The sequence below is a fragment of the Zeugodacus cucurbitae genome, chromosome 3 (assembly GCF_028554725.1).
Source record: "Zeugodacus cucurbitae isolate PBARC_wt_2022May chromosome 3, idZeuCucr1.2, whole genome shotgun sequence".
In the NCBI taxonomy this organism is placed as follows: domain Eukaryota; kingdom Metazoa; phylum Arthropoda; class Insecta; order Diptera; family Tephritidae; genus Zeugodacus; species Zeugodacus cucurbitae.
Genome location: NC_071668.1, coordinates 16,004,572 through 16,019,181, shown reverse-complemented (window position 1 = coordinate 16,019,181; position 14,610 = coordinate 16,004,572). Strand labels below are relative to the sequence as shown.

Here is a 14,610-nt window from a genome sequence, read left to right as displayed (position 1 = left end):
TATGTAAAAAATGATGTGGCCTCTTGTGTGTGACCTGAATATCAGATTACTTGAACGAGGGCTTACAAACAACAAACAAGACTTACAAACACACCTTACATAGGTGAAAAACCTGAGAACTCGATCGCAATTGACCACAAAAAAACCGTATCCTTTACAATTGCTTATTGTTCTTGCTGTTGTTGTTGCACTTGCCATTGGCCGACGTCCAAAAAGTTTAAGCGACTTGCACTGCACTTGGCGACAATAAACAAGCAAACAACGATCCGGTTGAACGATGATCGGTGATCGTTGATCGGTTGATCGGTGGCGTTGATGACACTCATCAGCAATGCGGCAAAAAGGATAAAATAAGCACTGTGAATTCAGTATGTAAAACAAAAACATGGCAGTCACAACAACAACAAAAAGCAAAAGCAACAATGGAGGCTTATAATAATGCGGAAGCTGATATGAAACCAATATGATTACCCCATAAGTGCAGCGGAGGCGATCACAGCCGACGTAACTGTAGACACTACCAGTCGGGACACCGGACTTCAGCAATTGCACACGAACAAGTTTGGGGCTTGGGTTTTTTGTTTTTGCTTTAATTGGTTTTTAAGGTATTTTTTTGCGTTTCGTTCACAAAAGTGTTTAAGCGACAATTGTGCTTTTGCTGGGAACACAAATCAATTGATATCGCAATGTTGGCTTAAATTTCCTTTTCATAGGCAGCCATTGGCGTGGTGTCTTCATAAAAGCACAATACATAATGTATAATGGACTTCTGCGGAATTCATTCATAATAAACTCTGGTGTTCACCTGATATGACACTAAAAAAATAAATTGGCCTTTGTTCGGTATTGATCGGTTATTTATATGATTTGTGTAGTTTATATGCTTATTTTCTGATTAAACTTTGTTAAGAACAAGTTTCGGTCTCAGGTTAATGAAAGCTTTGTTGTTAAAGGGTTTCCTTAGTTATGAAATCTTTCACAAGTATATCGTCTTCTCCAGTAAGGAGGGAAATAACCAAAATAATAGAATTGCAGATCGGGTCGTATTTTTGATATCGTCATAAGCCAAATCGAGTTTAATATCCAAAACTGAATAATTTTGAGCCTATTCCCACGATCCATATTTACATAAACATAGAAAAATGAATTTATGAAATGATAACGTTCGGTGTTTATGGACTAATCACGTATATTATTTATTAGTACCTCATTGGTTCCAAAGAGATACTTAAATAGATATTTGAAATAAGTCTTAATATTTTTTATCTCAAACCCTTCCGAACTATTAGTCAAATCAAAAATAATACTAGGGTATTCGAAAGTTCAAATCTATCAGGAAAGAGGTGCAAATGGTAAGAACTTAGATGGATGTAAAGGAATTTTCAATAAGAGCGCTACAAATAAAACAAAAACGGGATATCCAGTATAATCAAGAAAATTCTTTATGCCTGTGAAAATACATTCGATGTCAATATGTATGGAACTCGATTTCTTTTGCATGGCCACCACGGGCACACTTGCAGAAGTCCAGACGCAGAAACCTATTTTCGATGGTTTTCAAGCATAAATCGGCCGATACTACTGCAATTTCACGTTCGATATTCGTATAAAGTTCATCAATCGTCGCTGGCTTGTTAGCAAAGGCCATAGACTCGACGTAGCCCCGCAGGAAATAGTCTAACGGCGTCAAATCGCATGACCGAGACGGCCAACTGACTGGGCCATTTCGTGAGATAACACGTTCACCAAAATTGGCTTTCAATAAATCAATTTTGACATTCGCTGTATGGCTTGGCGCCGTCCTGTTGGAACTGCATATTGTCCAAGTCCATATCATCCAATTTGGGCCAAAAATATTCGGTTATTATTAAGCATGGAATAAGTACTGCTCAATGACGTCGCTGACCCATAAACCGCATCAAACCGATATTTTTTTCGGGATGCAATGATGACTCATGGCGTACGTGTGAATTGTGGTGCCTGACCAATAATGCATATTTTGCATATTGACGAAGCCATTCCCTATTGAAACCCCCTTTTAAATAAAATTCTCATTATCCTCATTATCCTATCAACCAATTCTTACACAATACTGCAAGATACCAATCATCTAGCGGTTACTTTTCAATCTTGAATTGGTCTTTCAGTCTAGTTTTCCTCCTACGAATATGGAACGAACAGGATGACGACAATTTATCCAATTTCGTTTTACTTCAATAATATCAGACATAATTTTATATGCTGCAGCATACTGGTCTTAGAAGGCTATACATATTTCAAAAATGATGCGAGATATACTAAAGGTCGCTCTTTAGAAATAGGGTTTATATTTTAAGGAGAGCAGCGGCAGCTGGTCGACGATGAATGAGGTGCTGCTATTCTATCGACCATCTACATGTAGGACTCTAATGAATATCATGCCAATATAACGAAAAAGATTCCCCCAACATATTCTAGCCAATCAGAGTAAAAACTATCCTTTCCGGAGCCAGCCGAAATCAGTAGACCGTTATTAAAGCTTAACTAAATCTGCTATATAAACATAGAAATTTATTCCTCGGAATAAAGTTCACCTGTGTGTAAAATTTCGAGCGAATATACGACTTTCCTACAAATCTAATGTATTTTCCATCGTTATAAAGTTCTTATTAGCACACAACAGTCACATATAAGCATCCGCTCTACAGACACATCCTCATGTGTGGTTTTGCATTAAAGACAGGAAATAAAAACTTTCTCATTTCCGCACAAAGATGTGTAGAGACTGAGTTCGATGTCGGATATCCGGAACCTTTCGCCCACAATCCTTGATTGTGAAATCATCCTTATGCTGCTGGGCTCAACACACTACAGGCACTAACGACGCACAGGGGTGATGTAAGTGGAGAGACCAAATCAAAGCGCACACAAATGACCAACATAATAAGACAAGGAGGCCGATATGTCATGGATATAGGTTTACATTAATGTGCTCGGCTTAGTATACGCACTTTGCGCCAAAGTGAGACACACCGCATCATAACGGACTTTCCTGCCTACTCAACGCACACACCTGACCCACTAATGCTTTATAGCTTGTGCGTCGCTAACTTCAGGCGAATGCAACAGTGCATGAAGGCTATAGAAATGAAGGGGAATCGCAAAAAAACATAACGTGGACGTGAGCAGCTAAGCTGTTGAAGGAGAACTCGACACTAGGCAGTACGGAACACGACTCTGATGCGGAAATGATGCTGAACAATCGATGTTATTACAGCACGGGAATGGGCACTGATGGCCCCTGTATGATTAGTACGAACGCCTACGCGACCCACAGTCACACAGGAAGTACAGCACTATTTAACTGAAAGCACAAGCCTACATATTACACAAGCGAAACTGTGCAAAGTTGCAACAGAGGAAATGGATGCCTGGTCGCCATCGTCGTCGACGTCGTTGTCGTCAGTTTATAAACACATCAACATACGGCATGGCAATAGTATGGTGCGGGTAAACTGTGTGGTGTCTCTTTTCTTTGCAGCGCCTGACAGTCTTCCTGCATGCCTTGCAGATACACAAATCACAAAGGCAAGCCAAGCAGTCAAGCGTCCGACCAAACGGCCGCACGACCGACAAACCGACAGACCGACGGGTCGACCAACTTACCAGCAGCCAGAGTGTTAAGCATGCGACCTCCGACCAAGCAAGCGCTTTGAGCACAGCATACACTCGCCAACTCGCCTGGTAGCTGGGTTGCTGGGTCGCTCGAAAGCCACTAAGCCAATGTGAGCCAACACGTCAGCTATTGAAGCTATGTAAAGCTGCCGAGGAACAAGACGGTTGACAATGGAGTGGAGGGCGCGTGGGTGAGATCGAACATACAGGCAAACAAACATACGCATGACGCCGAGGCGAACCAACCATGCACATTACAGACAGGAAAATCTGAGGGCGACGTACTTTATTTCCTGAAAATGTCCTCGAAAATATGAACATTATATCCCGGAAACAGGAAGTTGAGCGCTTTCAAGGAAGAGGCATTCACAAGCGCATCAGACTCATAGGAATATGAGTATAGCGGCGAGCTGAGGGCGGTGGCAGGGTTGCAGTGAATATTACAGAGTAGCGTCAGAAGAGCCTCAGGCAATTGAACGTTGGCAAGACACAAACAACAATAATACAACAACATAAGGTGTGTGCAGGGATGAGAGAATGAGATGAGTGTAGAAAATAATAAACTCTGCGGATGCGGACGTAATACGAAGGGTGTGAGGTTGTGAAAACACAACTCGACCTCCTAGTAGTGTTAGCGTCAGCAATAACAAAAATACCGCCCCTGTTTGGCACGCACAGTTATGGCGACATGGAAGGAAGATATGAATTTGCTGCAAGCGTGAGAGGGTGGCGGTAAGGGGTAGATTTGTCATACAAAATTCTCCATTGCCAGCAGTCAGCAGTGCAGTGAGGACCGAGCAAAGCTGCAATGAGTTACGTGGTTGCCGTTGTATGTGGCGTTAAAATGAACGGATGTTGAGTAGGTCGCTAACGGGTGTGGGCAAAGTACCGTTGCGGCAGGCTTGAAAGATGAATGTGCACAGCAGCAGCACTTCCTGATGCAACTCAAGTGCCAGAGTGCGCGGTGGGTGTTCTCGGTGTTCGGTATGAGGTATAGCAACATAGCAACAGCCGTTAACTTGATGAAAGTGATGTGGAAAATATTGAAATTCCTTTAGACAGCGGAAATTGCGGAAGTAACAACGTTCGTTCCTTTGACAGGAAATCATCGTCGTGGAAGTAAATTAGATTTCAACAATTTCGCAATCCTCCTAGTAGAGTTAGTATAAACATTTCGCTGGCATATACAAATTGAATTCATTCATGAACGTAGTGCAAATCGTGGTTGTGTTGATAACTTTGTTAAACTATTTTTATATAAATCAAATAAGTTTTTAAAAGTTCTAGACAGTTAGTAATTTTTTTGAACACTGCTCAGTTAATTATTAAAGTAACTAAATCACCCGGTATAGTAATTCTTTCTTGAGTCACTTGAAAACATTTGAGAAAATCGCAAAGTCCTCCATTAATACCCGTTTTAGGGTTACTTGAATAATTCCAAACTCAAAGCTACGGTATGAACTTTTGAACTTTTGTCGAAGCAAGTCTTAATATGAGAAAAAGGAACTAATCTTTACTTTATACCTTGAAAAAGAATTCAAAGAAACTTAGTCATGTCTTTTGACAAAGTCCGCCTCACCGTTTTTCTTTTGGGTATCAAATAAGGATTGAAATACCCTCTACCCTCTGTACTCTTAACTTCAAAACCAGGTGAAGTTAGAAGATCTTTTCGTAAAATGCAATAAGCAACCCGTTTAATGCCCTTGTGGATCCTCTCCGTTGTCATTGAACTGCATAACGCAGCGGTTTGGTTCGCTCAATTAAAAAGCGCAATTTTTAATATAAATCTTCGACACCCACTTGAAACAATGATTTTGGGATGATATAACTGTAAAACACATTTTTTACTTTTTATAAGCAATAGACATGCTGTCCTTTACTCTTGTGGTGATATATCTGTTTATGACCTCAATCGGCATGAGCCCTTAAACGGAGAGGATATTAGAGTTTCAGAAGAAGAATTTTAAGAATAAAAAATATGAAGAGTAAAATCCCTCGCATAAGATAGATTAGGTTAGGTTAAGGAGTAGATCTCCGTTGCCGCAGAGAATCTCACTTATACAGATTCGACTGTCTTTTGTGACACCCGGAAAACTGCTAACGGATCACTAAGACCCTTATGATACGACCAAAACCCTTGGACTCTGTGATAAAGTTCTTCAGTCGGCTAATGTCGATTCCAGTCACTTTACTGGGTTTACTGAAGATGTGACTACCGAGGTGCTTTAACCTAATTCTGGCGAATGCTGGACATTGGAGGAAAAAGTGCTTGGATGATTCCAACAGCTTTGACAACTAGCGTCTGACTTGATCCCTAGCCTCACCACGTGTTTGCATATTGGGCAATGATCAGTAAGCACACCAATGATTGTGGAGAGATGAACCTTATTAAGCCACAGCATCCGCAAGGACCTTTTCAATCAAGACCTCGCGTTTCCAGAAAGACCTCGCTACGTTCTCCCAGGTGTTGGTTGTTCTCAAGCGTTTGGCGAGCTCACTCGATGTCAGTGTGCCCACGATGTCGGGTACTCACAGAAGTCGGTTAATAAAGTAGTAAAGTAGTTCAAAGCTACCGATAACAATGTCAGACACTCCCTTACTAGCTTAGAGCGTAATGTCATCGAATCCAATAAGATAGATAAGTTTAGAACCTTTTTAGAACCTCTACTCGATATGTTTCCTTAAAAAAAAAATATATGTATACGATTTTATAAGACTGTCGAAGACTCGCTTAATACCAAAAAAAAACGGTGTTGTTGTCATTCAACGATTTTCGGGGCATAGGACCAGTCTAAAATTAATCTGAACATATTTTTTGACAATAAACTCTATTTCAATTTATGGTTCATTAAATCACGAATATTGGCATTCTCGAAGCTGTATTTAGCAGTAATTATTAAATAAATTACTTTCAATCAGAAAATAGTCTGGAGTTTCTGAATTTGTCCGGGAGTCAGCTCTAGTAACTGATAGAAAAAGTCATTAGTATAACTTTAAGTTCTGCGTTGGTAAATAAAAGAGTAAACGACCTACAGCGTGGCAATCACGTACACAACAAACGATCTACAAAGGACATTCCTAGCTAATAAACGCCGTCTTTCCGTGGAAATCTGGATAACACAGTTCATATCAAATACCGGCATCGCATTCAACTAAGCGCACAAGCCGAATATGTGACTGATCTAGCACAATTGCGCTATATCAGGAAAGGCAAGGTGACCTCAATTATCTGTCTCACGGACGTGACTATAATCTATAAGATGTAGGACACATTTGACAATAAACTAATATAAAAAAAAATCATTTCATATCTACATCACCTGAGCAGCGCATCTTTTACACACAAGCCGATCTACAGTTCAACTATGCAGCTTAGTGCAGCAAATTCTTAGAAGTGCTAATGCACTAATTGTTTACGGATCTATCCGCAGAGGTCGCACTACCTGCTATTTCTTTGCATTGCATTTCTGTTCTTCTTTTTTGTGTTTGCCGCTCAAACAAAAACCTGTTAGTCAATATTAAATACATTTCTTCCATTTTCTACGCTTCTTCATTAAGAACAAATAATGAGCTGCAACACACAAGCAGACACACAACATAAATTTCCGTCAACAAATACTAGTATGAATGTAATATTATCCGCCACCGCCTGCACCCAACCAAAAACATTTGCCATTACCATCCCATCCGACGGTGTGGCGGTGTAATGCGCAATTGCAACCGCAACAACAACCGCAATGCGGCCCGACCGAAGCGGACTCGGTTCATTCGTTCAGAGATTACGTGAAAGGTGAAAGTTGTATTGGTAACGGCTGCTGACATGCCAACGTCCAACGCCGAGTGGGTTAAACATATACCGAGACGACGACGGCGGCGAATGAGACGCTGAGAACAACCAGTCAGTCGAACAGATGAGCCATTGTGACTTGGACTCTGTATGTACGGTACTGTGTACCTTATGCCACGGCGTAGACGGCAACTCCTCCGGACTGTCGCGAGCAACGTCATCCTCATCAGCAACAACGCCGTCGAGTCGTCATCAACGCAGACCGGACCGGGTCGTGGTCGCGTAGCGCAAATGTGGCTCGCTGACGCGAAAGAACGGTCTGCGCGGACGGCCGATACTGGTGTGGCGTGTGACCGCATCATCATCATTGTCATCTAACGGCCAAATGGGTAGCGGGTTAATTTTTATGGCGCGAAACTGTGGCCGACTGACTGCCAGCAACGGACATAGCAACGTTAATGTGGACCAGTAGTGCAAAAATGTGTGCATTCACCCGCTCTGTTACCGGTTCTTCGTGTGATGCATATCAGATTCAGTTGTTGTGTGTGCGCATCTGCAGACATCCGTTTCAATTTGCCCATATAAGCGTCCATTGTTTTTGTTAATATTGCTGTGTCTTGTCTTGCGATCTTGTTTTTTTTTTTTTTGCTCAGTTTGCTTTCCCATTTTCCTCTTGCAACGCAACGTTCGAATGAGCACAACCGCTATGCCCCAAACGCCAATTCCGATAGGTACCATCGCACGCCGCGCGCATTGTCCACCTGTCCGCCGATCTCGCGACGATCCAATGCGCCAATCGGCAACTCAGCACGTTGTGCGAATTACCGCATACTTGTCCGATTGCGTTGCGGATGGAAATGTTAAGTACTAAGTAGTTTTTAAGACAACTTCAACTAAAAGCACAATACCACACCTATAGGCTACTTTTTGAACGGGTCCATATGAGGACCTTATATAACACCCTCTGGACCAACTCATTGCATATCATTTATAACTATAAATCAAATGAATAGTCTTTTTTTAACGTTTTCTTAATGTCTTTTAGTCTCTTTTTTAATTTTTTTTTTATTTCTCTATTTTTTATACGATCCCTGAGTCATGGGAACTGCTATAAAAAATATTAAATTCACCTTTCAACAATTTTCCACAAAAAATACTATTTCCCACAATAAACAACGCATAGGTGCTAGATATTTTTACACAACAACAAGTGTTTGAAACAATTGATGATTGTTACTTCCTGCATCCCGATCCCCCAGGTTATGAAGGCTCATTAAATTTTGTATTAAAAAATAAATTACAAAAAATAATAATAGAATTGCGTCATACTAGTACAACAACAGCAAAGCAGCACCTACTACAACAAAGTTGCAGCATTTCATTTGAGAAATAAATATATTCCTGGAAACAATCTTCATAGCTTCAATTGTATCAGCAACAGCAACATACGAGCGGATGTTGTGTGTGTTGTTGTTGAGTTGAGCCGAGTGTCGTGGGCATCTTCGAGGGGGGATACATAAATTAAGCGCACTGCGCTGAAAGATATTTAGACTGTATTTACGAAATTATCCTCATTTAAGGATGTGCGTGTTCAAGTGTAACTGTGTAACCGATTTTGTTGTAATCTCTTTTCATTTTTCACTACGCGCTAACGTTAGTGCGCTCGTTTGCCAGCGGCTGCACCTACTCAATTAACAATAAAAGGCATGCATTCTTGAGATTCTTGCTCGCCTCACTTGATTACCCGGACCACAAGCAGTTGTGTGCCTGTGTGTGTGTGTGGACAGACAGAGATAGATTGGGTTAAAGTACACTGGCGGGTGTATATAATTTTTGTATTATTGGAGCAGAAATGCACAAATTCTTCGAAAAACACAGAGTCGTTGTCGCACAGTTTCTTCGTAGAACAATGTCCTCGAAGAAGATTCGAGATCCTAGAGGGGCAGTAGTTGTTGTAATTGCAGAAAACATTTCCAAAATCAATTTTATGACTCCGGTTGAGTAGACAATCCTACGCTATACTATAGTGGTAACGGAGTTCGTCAAGAGGCTCCATTGAAATTTACCTATATTTCCGGAGGTGTAAAAATTTCAATAGTTCGTAAAACAATGTCCTCAAAGAAGGTTCTAGAACCTGGAATGTCAGTTGTTATTGTTGTAATGGCAGAACACGTTTTCAAAATAATTTTTAGGAATCCTGTCGAATATAAAATAACTCGCCGGCCAAAAATTGGAGTAAATTCCGGTTACATAGACTATAGTGGGAGCGGAGTTCTTTAAGAAGCTATCTGGCTCCTTCGAATTGCACCTATATATATTTCCGGAGGAGCACAAATTCCTCGACGTATTTTAATTTAACTTACTGGGCCGGCACACTTTTACGAGATCGAAATGAATTCAGACCTCTTAATAGCTTACAAAAAAAGTAAAAGGCTCTTCTAACCTAACCTAATTTTTGTTCAAGTAAATACCAGATTCGTAAATTTTGCCTGACCGCCAGTGTACTTCAGTCACACACATACGAAACGAGTGCTCAAAGTATTTGCACCAAAAGGATGTATGGATGACACAATATACCTTTACATCCTCTTTGGAAACACGGCGATGAGTCGAATCACTAGTTTTCGACATTTTTTCCAATGAAATTTGAAACCATTCAACAAATTAAATGCCGCAGACCAGAAATAAAAAACAACAAACCAAAATCACAACAACAAAGCTATGAGTGAGACGATCCAACGTCATCAACGCTTTGTTTTTGTTGTTGTTGTTTGATAATGGTTATTTGAAGCTGCTGGTGCAACAGACAGACAGCCATTCACTCTAAGCTATAATGTTGTTGATCCACATATAAGAGCGACGGCAGTCATAAATATTGGGTAACACACAGAGCTCCAACCCCTAAATCGATCGTTCATAATCTGTGCGCGGGCGCAGCAATTACCAGCGATCGCATGGATATTTTCTACCGTCTCGGCTTTGTTTTTGGGTTGTCTAAATTTTTTTTCTTGCTTAATTTTTGAAATTTGCTTTTATTGATTATTGTTGCTGTTGTTGTTGTTGTTTTTGAGTGGCTGCACATGTGCATCCAGCGTCACACCGTTCCATTTGCGCGCGCTCTCTAATGGTTTGTTGCACACGTCGTCGTTCCCACGGTTGCCACTTTCTTTACTTTTCTTCTTGAACGAGCAACAACCACAACAACAACAACAATATAAAATAGGTCCATGCATTCAAGGAGGTCGACATCGGGGAGGAAATGTATTGAAAGGAAATCATTATAACGAAAGAAAAAAATTTAAACAAAATTGACAAAAATTTGTAAAAAGAAAAAGAAAAGAAAGCCAACAACAAGGACCTGCTGCACTGATTTTTAACGCTTTATTAATTGTTGCGCAGACGGCAAAAAAATTAACGTAATATAGGCAGCCATGTGCTCCAGTTTTTTAATATGTATGTAGGGAGCATTGAAGAATGTGAATCAAGTGTAAAAGTGGAGGAAGTTGCTACTGTGGGGGGTAATGTATAAAAATATTTTTTTTGGCATTCTGCGCTACAGAAACATCAGCTCACTTTGAACTTGATTCGTCTCACTTACCACTTCAAAGGTTCGAAGATAGCTAATTCTGAATGTTATAAGACAACGAGATTCAATAACGTTAAGAGACCATTCCTCGAAAAAGAGTTCATCTGTCTTAACTGTCTGGACCGGCCGAAAATTTTTTACTAACAACATCTGTTGAATTCGGTTCTCATGGGGGTCTATGGATTTAAATTATTGAATCCATATAGATTTTGAATCCAAAAAGACTCAAATATAGAACAATCCGTTTGTCAATATCCACCGACTCTCTTCTTCTCTTCATCAGAAATTTCAAATATATACGTCTTACTCATTCGTATACCTCCGCCTTCGAAGTTCTGGTCGTTTACTAGTAAACGGTTCATTAGTTGTGATATTTTCCGAAATTATTGACGAAAATCGGGAAAAATAGCGAGTACTAATTAATTATTTCATCATATAAAAAACTGAACAAAATAGTGAAAGAGCTATCTAATAACTCAAGCCTCAAGTCTGGCTTCGATGGTCTCGCAAAGAACATTTGTATATAAAATGTATTGAAATAAAAGAAGATACATATACTTTTTGTATTCGTATATACTACATCCTAGTATATCGATCCTTTATATCCTTTTATTAAATACCTCTCCATCATTTTCAATAAACACAGTCGTAAATAAATTTCAATACGATAGTAACAAAGCTATTATTGTCATATTGTACATATGTATATATTACATATTGGGCCCACACTACTCACGTATTCTCATATGTCAAATGACATAACGAAACATTAACAAAAATACTCAAACAATTGAAATCACAGGCAAACTGCAGTGAATGAATTGAATCCTTTTTATTGTTTAGCCAATGCAGACAATAAATTAGGTGATACGAGTATATGTATGTACGAAGATCCTTTTAGAGCTCCACAGGATATGTACTTGAACTCTTTTATTGCAAGATGTGCTATATGTGGCGGTAATAACTAATGTTAATGATATAGAAACACATGTCTTTAAGCCAGATTTCTTTAGAGGTTTCAAGAGAAACGAATAAAAAAATATTAATAATTCTTCGTGCACAATTTGTTTGTTATGTTACAATAAAATTATGTAATAGGGAAACTGTGTTCTCAAAGCAAGGCTATGATAGACAAAATGGTATTTACTTTGCATCTCATACTTCTAAGCCAAAGTCTAAGCTAGCATTTGTTGGCAGATAGGCTCCTTCAAAATGTAATTCTTTATACGTTCGAAACCAATAAATCGAAATTCTCAAACGTTCCACTACCACCATCTTAAGTCAATGGTTAGATCAAATAGGCAACTGAGCTTAGCTTTTGAAATAATAGGTTGTTTGTGGGTTTGCTTTCTTTATTTATTAGCTAGTCGAAAACTCCCTCAAAGATGAGATGAGATAATATTAAAGAAGTAGTTGGATCTCTCTAAAAGTTTACTGACCTCTTTAAAATATATACTGTCAACTATAAATTGGGGGATCGTATAAGTTCTAAGCCACCTCTGTCAGAACCACAAATTTAGAGATAATCGTGGTTAGACAGAAACTGATCACGAATAATCAGGAACTGACTCAATTAAATTACTACAGTAGCCATTCATTGAAATTACGAACAAATTCTTTGAAAATAATGATGCACTTCAAACTATTGTATTTTAAAAGGCTCTTATTTGAGGCTCAATATACAATAAACTGTTCCCAATTATCAAAAACGATAAACTGGTCACCTCATTGATATTCTCATCCCATGTGTCCGAACTATTGGTGTTGTTACTTGGCAGTACTTTATAAACCATCAATAAAGAAAAACAACGTTCAACAGGCTAGCATACTTTCAGGCTTAGATTTTGAAATGAGCTAACGTATATAATTGATATAGATACAAATTTCAAACTAAAATTCCAAAAACACAAAAAAAAATATAATAATAAAATTGAAATTAAAAAATTAATTTCTTCGGAAATCAATAAACGATAGTTGATAAGCCCATATTCAGTAAATTTACATATTTTATACGTACGAATTTTGTGTATTTTTTTTTTGAAAATTTTAATACTCGTATAAAATCAAATTTTAAATTTTTATAATTTTTATACCCTGAACAGGGTATATTAAGTTTGTCACGAAGTTTGTAACACCCAGAAGGAAGCGTCGTAGGCCCTATAAAGTAGATATATAAATGATCAGTATGTTGAACTGAGTCGATTTAGCCATGTCCGTCCGTCCGTCTGTCTGTCTGTGTATATACGAACTATTCCTTCAGTTTTTAAGATATCGTTTTGAAATTTTGCATATGTTATTTTCTCTTCAAAGAAGCTGCTCGTTTGTCGGAACTGCCGATATCGGACCACTATATCATATAGCTGCCATACAAACTGAACGATCGGAATCAAGAGCTTGTATGGAAAACTTCCGCAATTTACTACATATCTTCACAAAATTTGGTGTGAGTTATTGTTCATGGAAATAATTTAATCTCCGAAAAAATTGTTCAGATCGGTTCACTATAGCATATAGCTGCCATACAAACCGAACGATCGGAATCAATGGCTTGTATGGAAAATTTTCGCATCTATATATAAAACCAAACGGTTACTCACCTTAACGTTTTTTCTTGTTTAATTATTAATTATTTTAATAAATTATACAATATAATTTTCCACGCAATATTTTCATTATTCCAATTGTTTTTTAAACACACATAAATACATAAAAGTAAACCCTTCGAACAATAATTTAGCAATTTTTAAGTGTCATAAACATGTACCGACTTGTATATTTGAAACATGATAGTAAATATGAAATGTATGCAAGCAATAAGTTCTAAACTGTAATGTACTCACCACTCTTCTTCTCCATTTTTCTCGTTGATTTTTATATCATGAGACATGTGCACTTTTCTTTCACATTTTTCACATTAAACATTATATTACTTAATATTTCACTATTATTACTGCACTTTTATATATTTTGTAATTTCCACATTTTCTATATTCACTTGAACTTTTAACACTTTTTAATTAACACTTTTTATTAGAATATGCTTAGAAAAACTTAATATAATTTAATTTTTCTTAACTACGCATTTTACATTTCAATACAAACACCACGGAGTCTGTTTGTTTACTATGCAGCTTCAACAGTTATTCGTGTGTGCACAATTGTTATATCATGCAATTAATAGAGCCGAATGCATCAGCTATTGTTGCTATATCATAATAATGTGCAATATGATTTTTTCTCCCATGATACATATTTTGTGCATTTGTAACAACAATGCAACAAATGCAAATTATGCTGCATTTACCGATTGCGCACGTATGAATAGGAACTGAAGGTGTGCGGTAAACATTCTGATCATCGCGACTCGGCAGTGCTCGTATTGTAAATAATGCTGCGCAGTGAAGAAAAACTTAAATAATACTATGTGTTTCTAAGGATATTTTAAAAAAGAGTGTTAATTAAATTGTGAAAGTGAATAGTGAAAATTTCTAAAAATGTAATAGTAGTGAAGTGATGAGTGATAAAATTAAAAAATTAAAATAATAAATGAAAATTCCTTGCGTCTCTTAAAACAAAAATTGGT

General features: G+C 38.2%; 1 protein-coding gene across 1 annotated transcript in view; it reads right to left on the bottom strand.

The window, feature by feature from the left end:
• LOC105220120 (ets DNA-binding protein pokkuri) overlaps nucleotides 1-14,123 on the bottom strand; it is a 99,466-nt gene extending 85,343 nt beyond the window's left edge. Inside the window, exon 1 of the mRNA XM_054227341.1 lies at nucleotides 13,868-14,123. The gene's annotated coding sequence lies outside the window, so the exon portion shown is untranslated. The remainder of the gene's footprint in view (nucleotides 1-13,867) is intronic.
• Nucleotides 14,124-14,610: the final 487 nt, after the last annotated feature.